This window comes from Equus przewalskii, chromosome 9 (assembly GCF_037783145.1).
Source record: "Equus przewalskii isolate Varuska chromosome 9, EquPr2, whole genome shotgun sequence".
NCBI lineage: Eukaryota > Metazoa > Chordata > Mammalia > Perissodactyla > Equidae > Equus > Equus przewalskii.
The window spans coordinates 25438815-25451752 of NC_091839.1; the positions used below are offsets into that span (position 1 = coordinate 25438815).

A 12938-nucleotide genomic window follows, 5' to 3' on the forward strand; every position below is an offset into this window, starting at 1 on the left:
TGAGGGAGGGTAGTCGTGGCAAAATGCTGGTAGGATCCTGTCCCGAGTAAAAATTCTGGTGTTGTGCACATCATGGATTTTTCACATTATTTTTTATTTTTAAAAAATTGCATTAAGGGCTGTCCTGGTGGCGCAGGGGTTAGGTTCGCATGTTCCACTGGCCCGGGGTTCGCCGGTTTGGATCCCGGGTGCGGACATGGCACTGCTTGTCAAGCCATGCTGTGGCAGGCGTCCCACTCAAAAAGTGGAGGAAGATGGGCATGGATGTTAGCTCAGGGCCAGTCTTCCTCAGCAAAAAGAGGAGGTTTGGCAGCAAATGTTCACTCAGGGCTAATCTTCCTCAAAAAAAAAAAAACATATATATATATATATATTGCATTAAACTAACATCTTGATTGTTGAGGTTTTTGGCTCTCCCAGGAATGTTGCGCCCGAGGCGAACGCCCACTCGCCTCCCCTAGTGACTCTTGCACTGTCTCTTGCTGTCTCGGTGGCTCTCTGGTCCTTTCTCTATCCCCACTGCAAGCAACACTCCTCTCATCGGATCTGGCTCGAACCACGATGACAGCCTCCTCACCATCCTGCCTGCGCTGCAGTCTCGTCCATCTCGTGAAATGTCACCACCGCTTACCAAGCTGCTCCAGCTAAATTTGAGGATTAATTTTTCTTTCTTCTCTTTTCCCCAGAGCCCACGTCCCAACCATCCGAGAGTCCCCTAATTCACCTTCGTCTCCCCGGTCTAGAAATCTCCACACACCGCCCACTCTCCCTGTGCCCAGGCCGTCGCCTTTGGCTCCAGTTATTGCAACCGACTCCGACCGCAGTCCCACCTCTTTCCTGCCCTCTGCGCAGAGTTCCCCAGAACATCGGACGATTGCACTGCTGTCATTGCAGATGGCTCAGCTTCAAAGACAATTGACTTTTTCACCATAAAAAGGTTATTCTCTTGTCAATTCTTTCCGTTTCATTCCAGAGGAAGTTTCTAGTAGGAGCTGGCATGCTTTCGACACCCTCATGGCTAATTACTTTCTAAACAAAGAAGAGTCGTGCTCAGATCCTCGGTAGGAGAGCGCCTGGCCCGAGGCTGTGCTCAGACCCTTAGCCTAGGCCCTCGGCCCCTGGGGCTGGGCGGCCTTGCAGACCGGAGCACGTTCAGCAGCAGCCCTGGCCTCTGAGGACCAGATGCCAGTAGTGTGCCCCCCGAAGGCTGTGACAACCAAATATGACTCCAGACACGGCCAGATGTCCCCTAGTGGGCAAAGTCACCACTGGCTGAGAACCACTGGTTTAGACACATCTATTCACATTGTTTTGTTTTCACTATTCTTTTTTATTTGAATAAAAACTATATTTTTTAGAGCAGTGTTAGGTTCACAGTAAGATTGAGAGGAAGGTACAGAGATTTCCCACATACCCGCTTCCCCCATCCACACAAACCCCCCTTACCCACGTCCTCCAGGAGCACTGAACTTGTCCCAGTGGATGAACCACAGCGACACGTCATCACCACCCAGAGTCAGCAGGCTGTGTTCGGTTGGTTCCTGGTGTCGTGCATTCTGTGGGTTTGGACAAGTGTGTAGAGACACTTGTTAAACCTGTTCTGGCCTTCTGCTCCGCCTTTCCTGCCTCCAGAAAGGACCTCTAAAGGCTTCATGTGGAGTCCTAGGGTTCTCTGTACAGAGAAAGGCACTGAACCATGTCCCCGATTTTAGGAAAACCTGGATGTGTGTTGTAAAACCCTCATGATGGGAGAATAACGTGCTACAGGGCAAATTGGAGGGCGATCACGATGTCTCAACCTTCCTGCCCTTCCAGGGGAGCGATTCTAGGAATTATAAACTGGGGCCATCAGGCCACTGCTTCCATCTGTGACAAATACCACATAGCTCACGGGACAACCAGCGGCTCTTCACCAGCCGTTTGCCAGCAGCTGCCGGTGGTCAGCCCGCCCTCTGCAGCCTCCCGTGGGATCACGTGCTGCTCAGAAGCAGCTCGACCTGCTGGGGCCAGCACAGCTGTTGGGGGATTAGCTGAGAGCGAGGCCGAGCCTATGACAAATGGTTCAGATATGTCCACCCCTGGGAGGAGTGAGCTGGAAGGTTTGTACTGTAGCATTTGGCTTGAAAAGATGGAGAACACGTTTGTTTTCTGAGTCCTCAGAGAACCATGATGTGGACAATGCTGAACACACCCGGAGAAACAGAACACAAAACTCAAATTACATACACGACAAAGAACCATTGGTTTGGGAATTTCTGCTCCGAGATTCCCTTCGGCTGTTTCCTGGGAATATATGGCCGATGGTTTCTGAGATGTTATGTTTATCACTCACAGTTCCAAAGAGGGGGGCTTTGCAATAAAATGATCACAGGAGAGAAAATATCTGAACACTGTGCTCCCCACGGAGGGAAGCCTGCAGCCAGGGGGGCCAAAGATGTAATCATGGGTTTCATCAAGATTTCATTTTTTCCCCGTGAAACTGATAAGTATCTGCAGCCCCAGGTGTGCTGGGAATTTTAAGCGAGAATAAGATTAAAGATTAATCTTTGACATTAAAGATTGCCTCTTTCTGACTTTTTCCCAGAGGGCAGTGGGATTTGAAATAGAAGAATGACGTGGCCAGACATGCAGTTTAGAAAGGTTACTTTGACTTTAGGTGAAAGGAGTGTTGGCTGGGGACAGTGTGGTTGAAAAGTGTGAAAATGTACAAAAGCAGACAAAATAGCATAATGAATCCTTGTATACTCAGCATTTCCACCATGCTCAGCTCATGCCTCCAGCACGTTGTCCACACACTCCCATCACACCACCGGCATCATTTTTAAAGCAAACCCCAGACATGATACCACTTCATCCATAAATATTTCAGTGTCTATCTCCTAAAGAGAAAGATTCTTCCACAGAGTCGACTTCTGAACTCACACAGAGCCTGCCATTCAGTCACCACCTGCTATCGTCTATTGCAAAAAAGCAGGAAAAAAGAGCAGCCTGTGCAAGCATTTTTATCTAGATCGAAGTGATAAGATACACGACTGAAACTGTGTATTTTGGGGAGCTATCCAGTAGATATGGTATGAGCAGCTCTCCAAGTGTGATCACCCACTGTGTGCGGGGAGCTATGTTGAGCGTGCAGGAAAAACACAGGACGTGCTCCCCGCCCTGAGATACTCACAGGCTGATGGGAGAAACAGATTGACACACACACAATGCAACAACATGATGTGCGGCTCGCCAGGGCAAGATGGATTACACACTCTGTGCTCCAAACTGGCGGAGCAACAGTAATAAAATAAGCAGCCTCAAGAGCCGCAGGAATAGCTGGGATTTATTGGGCACTTACTGCATCAAGCACCCAGAACACAGAGCCATAACATCACAAGGAAATTAGTGAAAAGCTGGTGAAAACGGAATCTTGGGATACACTCTAGAGAACAATGACTGGCTTTCAAATGATTTTATGGTTTGGCTCCGGCGACTCTAGCATACTGACTGCTGCTCTCAGCCTGAGGATGACCGTTCCGCTCCTTAGATAGACAGCAAGGAAAACATTCCTTGGAAACCAGCTGGGCTATTTCATTTGGCAGAAAGTTCTACGGAAGACCAGCAGGGGTCTCCTCCACTGCCGATGCTTGTTTGAAAAATCGTTCGTCTTCTCTCCTCCCTGGTCAAGATGTCTCTCTCATCCGGCCCACGTTTTCCATTCCTGTTTAGACTTTTTCATCTCCACCCCTCATCCAAACCGCCCTTGCCTCCGCCTGGACCAGTGCAGTAGCCTCTCACTGGGTCTCTCTTCCTCCACTGCTGCTCTCCTGTCCTCAGCTCCCCTCCTAGCAGTCAGGGGAAGCAGGTAGAAAAGAAAGTACATCCACGTCCCTCTTTCGTTTGCTCCCACACACACACAACTAAAAGAAAAAATCTTTCAGCTCCAGACCATGCTCAGAGTCACACACAGCCCTCTTACCGTGGTCTACAAGCACCTGGATGTTCTGGCCCCAGAAACCTCCCTGCTCCAGCTCCATGGGCCTCGTTCAGGTCCCTGAAGAAGCCAGTCTCCCTGCACCCGCCAGCTCCCCCTAGAATCACTGCATTTGGACCTCGTTCCGACCCATCCCTCTGACTCCACCACACCCCGCTTCTCCAACCTAACTCTTGTGCTCCACCCTCAAGTCCCATCTTGGATGTCACTACCTTGGCAGAGCCCCCCTGACACACACTGCATGGCTCCCCTCTTCTGTCCCCCCCTAACAACCCTTCCCCCCCCTTACTATAATACTCAGCACACTTTACTTTGCCTTCTTTTGTTTATTCTAAGATGCACTTCTTCTCCCCACGTTTTCACATCACTGAAATCAGGCTGAGTCTTGAATCCATGATGGTCATTCGTCAGTTGCCAGCCTTGTTCTCTTTCCTGGTGGGAAATGAAGACAGTCTTATCAGGAAGGACGTTCCAAGGGCTTAGAGGTTACCCCCAGGAGCCAGGGACAAAGGGACAAACCTTTCTTTGGGCGAGGTTAACCCTTTGCCCTGAGCGGCCCTGAGAAGGTGACGTCGGCTGAGAGAGGAGGGCTTGGCCAGCACACCGAGTCAGCGTGGGACGCTCGGCCACCGGGGAGAGTAGTTGGCGTTCCCCAACACGGGAGGCACAGATTCCAGGGTGTTCGGAGTTGTCAACATCACCCCAGACGGGTGTTCTTCAACACATGAAACACGTGGAGCAGGGATGTGTCTGTCGGCCCCGAGCCAGCAAGCCCAGGCTGCTTCTCCTCCCTCCAGGAGCGTCATTACGCCAGCTGCCTTCACGCTCGCTCACCAAAAAGGAAGGTTATTTACTTTTATTTATAATTTTTACCTGTCAAAGGTTGGATACAACCTAGGCAGACATCCATGGGGAATAATAATAATGATATTTCTGGTTTAATCCATAAATGGAATATTGTGCAGCTGTTAAAAAGGAACATGGCCATGCTTTATGTTCCAATATGACCTGAGCTCCAAAATATATTTTGGTAGAAAATAAAAAACAAGATATGAAACAGTGAGTTTAGGATGCTAAATTTTGTATAGAAAATGGAAAACTGACACACATATTTACTTGTGTGTTCACGGGCTATCTGCCTGTGACCAGAGAGCACTGTCTGCATCACTGGGTGCCTCCTGGGAAGGGAGCCAGGACAGGGGAGAGAGTCTTTTCACTATATACCTTTTTGAACCTTTTGAATGTATTACTTATTGAAAAAATGAGTGGAATTAGATTTAAAATAAAAGTAACATTAAAAATAAAATAAATCAGCAGACACCCAGCCCTGTTTCCCCACAGCCTCTACTTCCTCCATCTATGAGTTTTTTCAACATGTTAACCTCATGGCCCATAATTCTCTCCTTAATATTTTTTATTTAATATGACTCCCTGCTTCTTTTTATTGAAATAGGCTTTTTGAAGGTAATTTTAGTATGTATGTATTTAGTGATGTATGTCAGTTATTTCTCAACAAAACTGGAAAAAAATAATAAAAAATAAAGGTAATTTTATTTTCACTCTTGGAAATGACGAGGGAGCAAGACATGCCCTTGGCTGGAATTTGCTGTTCCCTCCAGGTTGAGGAAACAGCAAGTGCAAAGCCCCTGAGGTAGGTGGCAGGTATGGGTATGTTCGAGGAGTCACAAGAAGGCCAATGCACCTGCAGTCCAGAAAGTGAAGAAGAGAGTGGTAGGAGATGGGGGCGCGTTGAGCAGTGGTGACTCGGCACCCTGGGGGATAAGAGGTCATTGGTGGGTTTCTAGTGGGGGACTAACATCAGATCCACGTCGGCACAAGCCCTGCCTCTGCGCTCTGGGGCGGTCTGGTCCCCAAGGCCTCCCACACTCGTCACTGCTGGTCTGGGAAGAGGACACCAGTTTGCGCTTCACCACACGGTCAGCCCTCGGAGGCAGCCAGTCTCCGAGAGGCCGGGCTTTGGTCCTACCCCAGGCGGTCTCGCCCCCAGGAGACCCTCGGCAGTTTCTGGAGATGTTTCTGGTGGTCACACTCGGGGTGAGTGTCCCTGGGGTCGGCAGTGGAGCCAGGAGGCTGCTCCGTGTGCTGCGGGCACGGCTGGCCCAGCAGGGAAGGTCCAGCTCACAGTGCACTAGCGCTGGGGCGAGATCCTGATCCCTCTGTCTACTCACTTCTGTTTCAGATTTCACCTTCTTTCCCATTTTTGTGTCTTTAGGTGCATGCGTGTGTGTATATTACATTCTACAGTCATGTACGGCATATACGCCTGACTGCATATACAGTGACGGTCCCATGAGATTAATACCACACAGCCCAGATGTGTAGCAGGCTATACCATCCAGGTTTGGGTAAGTACCCTCTATGGTGTTCACACAATGACAAAATCACCTAACACCTTTCTCAGAATGTATCCTGTCATTAAGCACCATGTGACTGTATTGATGTATCCTAGTGCCACACAATGGCTGTGTGCCCTCAGGCAAGTTACTTCACCTCTCTGGGCCTGGGTCTCCTCATCTTCAAATCAGAGATCATAAAGGTATGCACTTCTCACGGTTGTTGGGAAACTTAGTTAATATGGTAAAGTGCTTGTGGACAGGGCCTGGCCGGAGTAGTATTCAATCACCTGGTGACCAGAACAACCCCGCCTTCCTCAGTACCGTGCTAGTATCATATCTGTGCTATCATTGCCTGCGCTCTGTGGATGCTGGGGACTCAGTGATGTCCAAGGAGGCAGACTCCACACCACAGGGCCCGGGGTCGGGGGAGGCGAGGACTCCTGGCCAGGCCCCTGTAGGGGAGGGTGCTGCCCCCCAGGGGGGCATGCTGTGTGATGTGCCGCCCCCCCACGGGCTCAGCAACCCACAGCCGAGACTCAAGAATTCATTTTTCTTGAAGAGGAAGAACCAGGATGTTAAGTCCTAGCCCTGCTCCCTCCTGGCTCCCGGACCCCATGTGAGAAATGTGATATTTTCGAGCATATGGGGAAGCCATTCCGGTTTGAACCTGCTTTGGCCTGAATTTTATTTGAACCGGAGCAGCCTGACTTACGGCCTGTCAGACAGACATGGTACATCTGCTCTAATCATTACCCTAAAGCAAAGAATGTGCTCTTTGAAGATTAAAAAAACTGTCCTGCCTCCCTTCCTTTGACACCAGCGCTCTTTAAAGATAAGACTGGGTGCCTCCCTCCCACAGCGCCAAGGCCGCCTGGACTCCCGCCCGCGCCGATCTGTAACCAAACACCGCTCTGCTCCCTTGAGCCCATGTCCCCGCCGCCGTGCTCGCTGTGCGTCTCTCTGCTGGGAAATGGCGAACAACTGTGCCGAAAACCAGTGTTCCCTGGAGCGCTTTGCACTCCCAGCTCAAATAAAACTCTCTAGGTAGAATGATCATTGGTTATTGGCATTGACAGACCTGAAAGAACGAGTGGTTTCACTGCTCTGTGCCGTAGTTGCCCCATCTGGAACAAAGACATGTTACTGTACCAGCCTAGGAGCTGTTGTGAGGATCGAAGGAGAGATCCTTACAAAGCGCTCCACACGTTAGCTATTATTATGCTTGGTGCTGTTGTTGGCGAGCTAGACTCAGAGGAGCCGGTGGGGATGAGGCGGGCGCACACCAGCACAACACGGAGTGAGAAGCACAGCTCAGCGCGTTCAGAAAACAGAGGGGCCCCAGCAAGGCCAGGTATTTTCATCCTCCTGACCCTCTGCCCAGGCTCTCAAGGGACAACTGGAGTCGCAGGTGTTTCATGTGGTTCTCACTAAACACAAGGAACAACCAATACATTGTACGGGCTTGCACTTCAGTCAGGATCACCTGTTGATCTCCCTAGTGCGTATTTCTTTTGAGATATCCAGCTTTTTTTGTTTAGAATTTCTATGTTAAGTAGTTATTTATTTTCATAGCGATTATATGCACGTTTCCAGAATGTTTTTTGCTTTTTAAAAGAAACCTTTTTAAAAAAATGAGTGTGGGGCTGGCCCGTGGCCAAGTGGTTGAGTTCACACTCAGCTTCGGCGGCCCAGGGTTTCACCAGTTCAGATCCTGGGTGCGGACATGGCACCGCTCGTCAGGCCACGTTGAGGCGGTGTCCCACATGCCACAACTAGAAGGACCCACAACTGAAATATACAACTATGTACTGGGGGGCTTTGGGGAGAAAAAGGGAAAATAAAATCTTTTAAAAACTGAGTGATTCTTATCAGCTTGCTGGGGCTGCCGTGACCAAGCCCCACGGACGGACGGGGCTCTTCGACAGCAGGAGCTCACTTCCCCACGTTGAGGAGGCCAGAATTCAGAGATCAGGGCGGTGGAGGGTCGGTTTCTCCTGAGGCCTCTGTCCTTGCATATAGACGGCTGTCTCCTCCCTCTGTCCTCACAGGGTGGTCCCTCTGTGCGTGTCTGCGTCCTCATCCCCTCTTCGTATGAGGACACCAGTCACATCGGATGAGGGCCCACCGCAATGCCCTCACTTTAACTTACTTGCCTCTTTAAAGACTGTTTTCAAACACAGTCACATTCTGAAGTACCAGGATTAGGGCTTCAACAGATGAAGGTGGGGGAGACATGGCTCAGGCAATGACAGCCAGAACCCAGGTGGGCAGGGGAGCGGTGAGACAAGGCTGGGGGACTTGATAAGGCCAGACCTGGAGATATATTTAGGCCATGGTCAGTGGCTGCAATTTTGCCCCCAGCGCCACAGGGAGCCCTGATGGACGCTAGTCAGGGAGGGTGGTAGTCAGTCTTGTGTCCAAGCAAGACGACTCTGGCTGCCAGTGGGGCACTGAGGCCAGACTGGAGGCCGTAGGGGGAGGGAGGCAAAGGAACCAGACACTGGTAATGTCAGTAGGGTGGACGGCCCGGGCAGAGAGGAGAGGGGGTGGGATCCAAGCCATCAGGCTTGGAAGTCCTTGCTGTTGACCACTTCTCTCCCCCTGGCAGGATGGGACAGAGCGTGGCAGAGACGACTGCAGCCCTGCCTCTCCCCCGTCTGCTCCCCTTCTCCCTCACCCAGGAGGATGGAGTCCATGGCCACAAGCCTTTGTCTTTCTCAGGCTCTGCCCATTGGGTAAGTTGTCGCCCCCTGGGTGGGTTTTGAAGTCACTCCGTGATAGTCTCATGACGCCCTCTGCTGGCCATGCTTTTCAGCATGTGACAATGATCCTCCCTGAGCAGTCCAACGGGGCAGCCCTGTGCTGCGGCAAGACTCGAAATGTGGCTCATGTGAACTGACATGTGGCATAAAGCATAAAACACACACTGGATTTCAAAGACTTTGTATGAGACAAGAAGGTGAAAGATCTCATTGACAATGTTTTATATAGACTACATGCCGATTACGTGATAATATGTTGAATATATTGGATTAAACAAGATATGGTCTTGAAATTAATTTCACCTTTTTTTTTTTTTACCTTTTTGCTGAGGAAGATTCGCCCTGAGCTAGCATCTGTGCCAGTCTTCCTCTATTTTGTATGTGGATCACTGCCATAGTATGGCCACTGATGAGTGGTGTAGGTCCAAGCCCAGGAACCCAGGCTGCTGAAGTGGAGTGTGCCAAACTTAACCACTAGGCTGGCGCCCTCTTTTTTTTTTTTTTAGCTTTTTAAATGAGGATACTAGGAAGTTTTAAATTACATATGTGGCTCACATTATATTTCTTTATTTCTCACTGGTCTAGACTGTTATAAATGTATGTGTATATACCAGGGTTTCTCAGCCTTGGTACTACTGACATTTGGGGCCAGATCCTTCTTTGGTGTGGAGGCCGTCCTGTGCATTGTAGGGTGCTGAGCAGCATCCCTGGCCTGTGCGCACTAGATGCCAGTAGCCCCCCTTCCAGTAGTGACAACCCAAAATGTCTTCAGACATAGGCAAATCGTCCCTTGAAGGACAAAATCAACCTCAGTTGAGAAATATTGATTTTTTATGTAGATAGCTTTTATATATGTTGATTTTATATGTAGATATGTTGATTATTGATTACATATTATATATTGAAATATACACATATATTTATGAAATGAAAAAATATATAGGAAATATGACTTCCTGAGTCCCCATTATGTGCGAGCTTTGTTGAGTGCTCACACGTATTTTTCTTTTCAGCCTTCACAATGGCCCCATGGGGTGGGCGTTATGATTAGCCCTATTTTGCAGATGAGGAGCCTGAAGCACAGCGAGCTTAAGTGACTGGCCTTGGGGCGCACAGCTAATTACCCCAGATTCAAACAGAGCCAAACCATCGGTGGAAACAGCGAGGTAACAGTGTGCCCCACACCCACGGACTGACCTATAAGAACCCAGGATCTCCATCTAACGTACACCATTAACAACACTGTGTCGTACACTTGACATTTGCTAAGAAGGTAGATCTTAAGTGTTCTCACCACACACACACACACAAGAAGAAGAAAGAAAGCAATAGTAACTGTGAGGAGACAGATATGTTCATTAACTTGATTGTAATGATTATTTCACAACATAGACATATATCAAATCATCGCGTTCTACACCTTAAGTGTATACAATTCTAATTTGTCAACTATATCTCGATAAAGATGGAACAAGAAAAGAAGCCAGGATCCCCATCAAGTGGTGAATGTGCCCCATCCCTGTCCCAGAAACCGAGGCCTCCCGTCGGAGAGGAGTACGAAGGAGATGGGAGCCAGGATTACAACTTTTGTCTCCCTTGGAGGCCAGAAGAATCTAGAAAATATGCTCCCTTCCAATCACCTCCTTTGAGATTATGGTATAACAGGAAAGCACAGATTCATCCATCCGTCCATCCATCCATTCACTGATTTGTTCATTTAAGTCCGGTTATCTGGATCGTAGGCCACTATGTGCCGGCACTATTGAAGGCACTGAGTCTAGACGTAACTAAGATAGATACAGCTCCGCTCACAGAGGTTGACTAATATCGAACAGGAGAGAGGGACAATATGCAAGTAAATAAAAAATAAGATTGCAGAGACAGAGAAGTTATTTGGAGAAAATGTCTTATTTTCTCCAAAGAAGGAAAATGTGATGAGGACAGTGGAAGATTCTAGAAAAATTTTTTCTAAGATAGAGCCCACAGATCTGCATGTTTAGCAAACGGCATCGTGGCTGGTGACCGTGCAGGAGGAGATGTAGGGCCCCCCTTGAGAAACTCTGGCCAGGACCAGCCAGGCGCTGAGCTGAACGCTGGGGAGGCGGCCTGAGTCAGTTTTCACCGGGGCCCCATGAACTCGCGCTTTTCTCCATTGCGGAAGCAAGATTCAGAGTCAGAGGGAGAAGCCGCGTGCCCACAGCCCCCTTGTCAGTGCTCCCCTCCACAACCTCAGGCAGCCCCTGCTGGAGTCTAGGCTGGGATTTTGAATGCACACGTACACACAGGCTAACGCCTGAGCCCGGAAAATTCCAGCTCCTGTCGTAGGCCCCCTCTCTTCCCGGGCTGGCTGCGGTTTCCATAGCAACGCACGGTCGCTGGACGACAGCTCCTGAGGCTGATAAACACCCGAGCAGCCTGGTGGGGGATGGGGAGGAGGGGCTCTGACGCAACCCGCGGGGAGGGGTCCTCATTAGCAGTCCACTCACGACTGTTTTGCAATTAAAATGCATCCTCAGGCAGGGGTCTTTGCAGAAAGGAAAAGAAAAGAAAAGCTCTACGCGGGTCTCTGCACCCTCTGTTGGAAACCCCACAGAGCCCCAAAGAGCCCGTGATACAAACCTTAGCTGGTCTCCAACTGCATTCATTCATTAACTAAATTGCTTATTTATTCCACAAATATTTGACTAAATAGATGAGGAACACAGGTAATTCTATTAATATATTAATTCTATATGTATTTTAACGTCCAGGCTTTGTCTTGGCGATTCTGTGGGGATGCACACCCCCCGTAGCGCCGCCTTCGCCGATGCTCAGCACACCGCAGACGCCTCAGCGCACCGAAAGAAACATAGAATGGGACAGCCGCCTCGACCGGTTCTGCGGAAACAAAGCCATCAATATTGTTTTAAATTTCGCTTCTTCCTTTTTAAATGGTGGTGCATTTTAAACGATGATTACATCTTAGCTGGGTGAAAGTAATAATCTTATGGGAAATACAGTGTAGGGAGATTTCACCCTTCCTCTCCGTCCCAGCCCACCGGGTACCCTTCCTGGCAGCCACATCTGTTACACATTCCTGAAGGGGTAGTTCTAAGCACATGGCATTGTCAGCCCCATTGCCCTCCCCCCCTTTTTTTTTTAACAGGATAGTACTTTTTGCACCCATTTTTCTGCAACTTTCTATGTTCAATTTAATGTGAAGACTGCACAGCAGAGGTGAAAAGAACGGACTGAACCCGACTAAGTTTGACTCCGGCCTCTCCTCTTGCTGTGCTGGGACTCTGAGCCAGTTGTTTAACCTCTAGTGCCTCATTTTCCTCAGCTCTAAAATGGGGATTGCCATGAGGGTTGCATGAATGAAAATCTGCAAAGCACCTAGAGTGGTACCTAATAAAACACACATATGCGTGAAATAAAATATGTAAATCTTGGAAATGTCTCCATACCAGTACTTAAGAGGCTCACTCATTTTTCATATAGATTCAGATTATCCCATTGTGTGGATATCCCATAGCTTATTTTATTTTTAAAGACTGGCCCTGAGCTAACATCTGTTGCCAATCTTCTCTTTTTTTCTTCTCCTCCCCAAAGCCACCCAGTACATAGTTGTATATGCTAGTTGTAGGTCCTTCCGGTTGTGCTATGTAAGATGCCGCCTCAGCATGGCCTGGTGAGCGGTGCTAAGTCTGCACCCAGGATCCAAACCGGCAAAACTCTGGGCCACCAAAGCAGAGCACACGAACTCAACCACTTGGCCACAGGGCTGGCCCCCTATAACTTATTTAACCTGTCCCCTCCTCATGGATATTGAGATTGTGTCCAATTCTTTGTTATAACAAATGA

General features: G+C 49.0%; 1 long non-coding RNA gene across 1 annotated transcript; it reads left to right on the forward strand.

The window, feature by feature from the left end:
* The first annotated feature begins 5785 nt into the window (after positions 1-5785).
* Positions 5786-12530, forward strand: LOC139085536 (uncharacterized). Its single transcript, XR_011543896.1, has 5 exons — positions 5786-6031; positions 6210-6342; positions 8942-9068; positions 10160-10261; positions 11846-12530. It is a non-coding gene; the product is annotated as an uncharacterized lncRNA (long non-coding RNA).
* Positions 12531-12938: the final 408 nt, after the last annotated feature.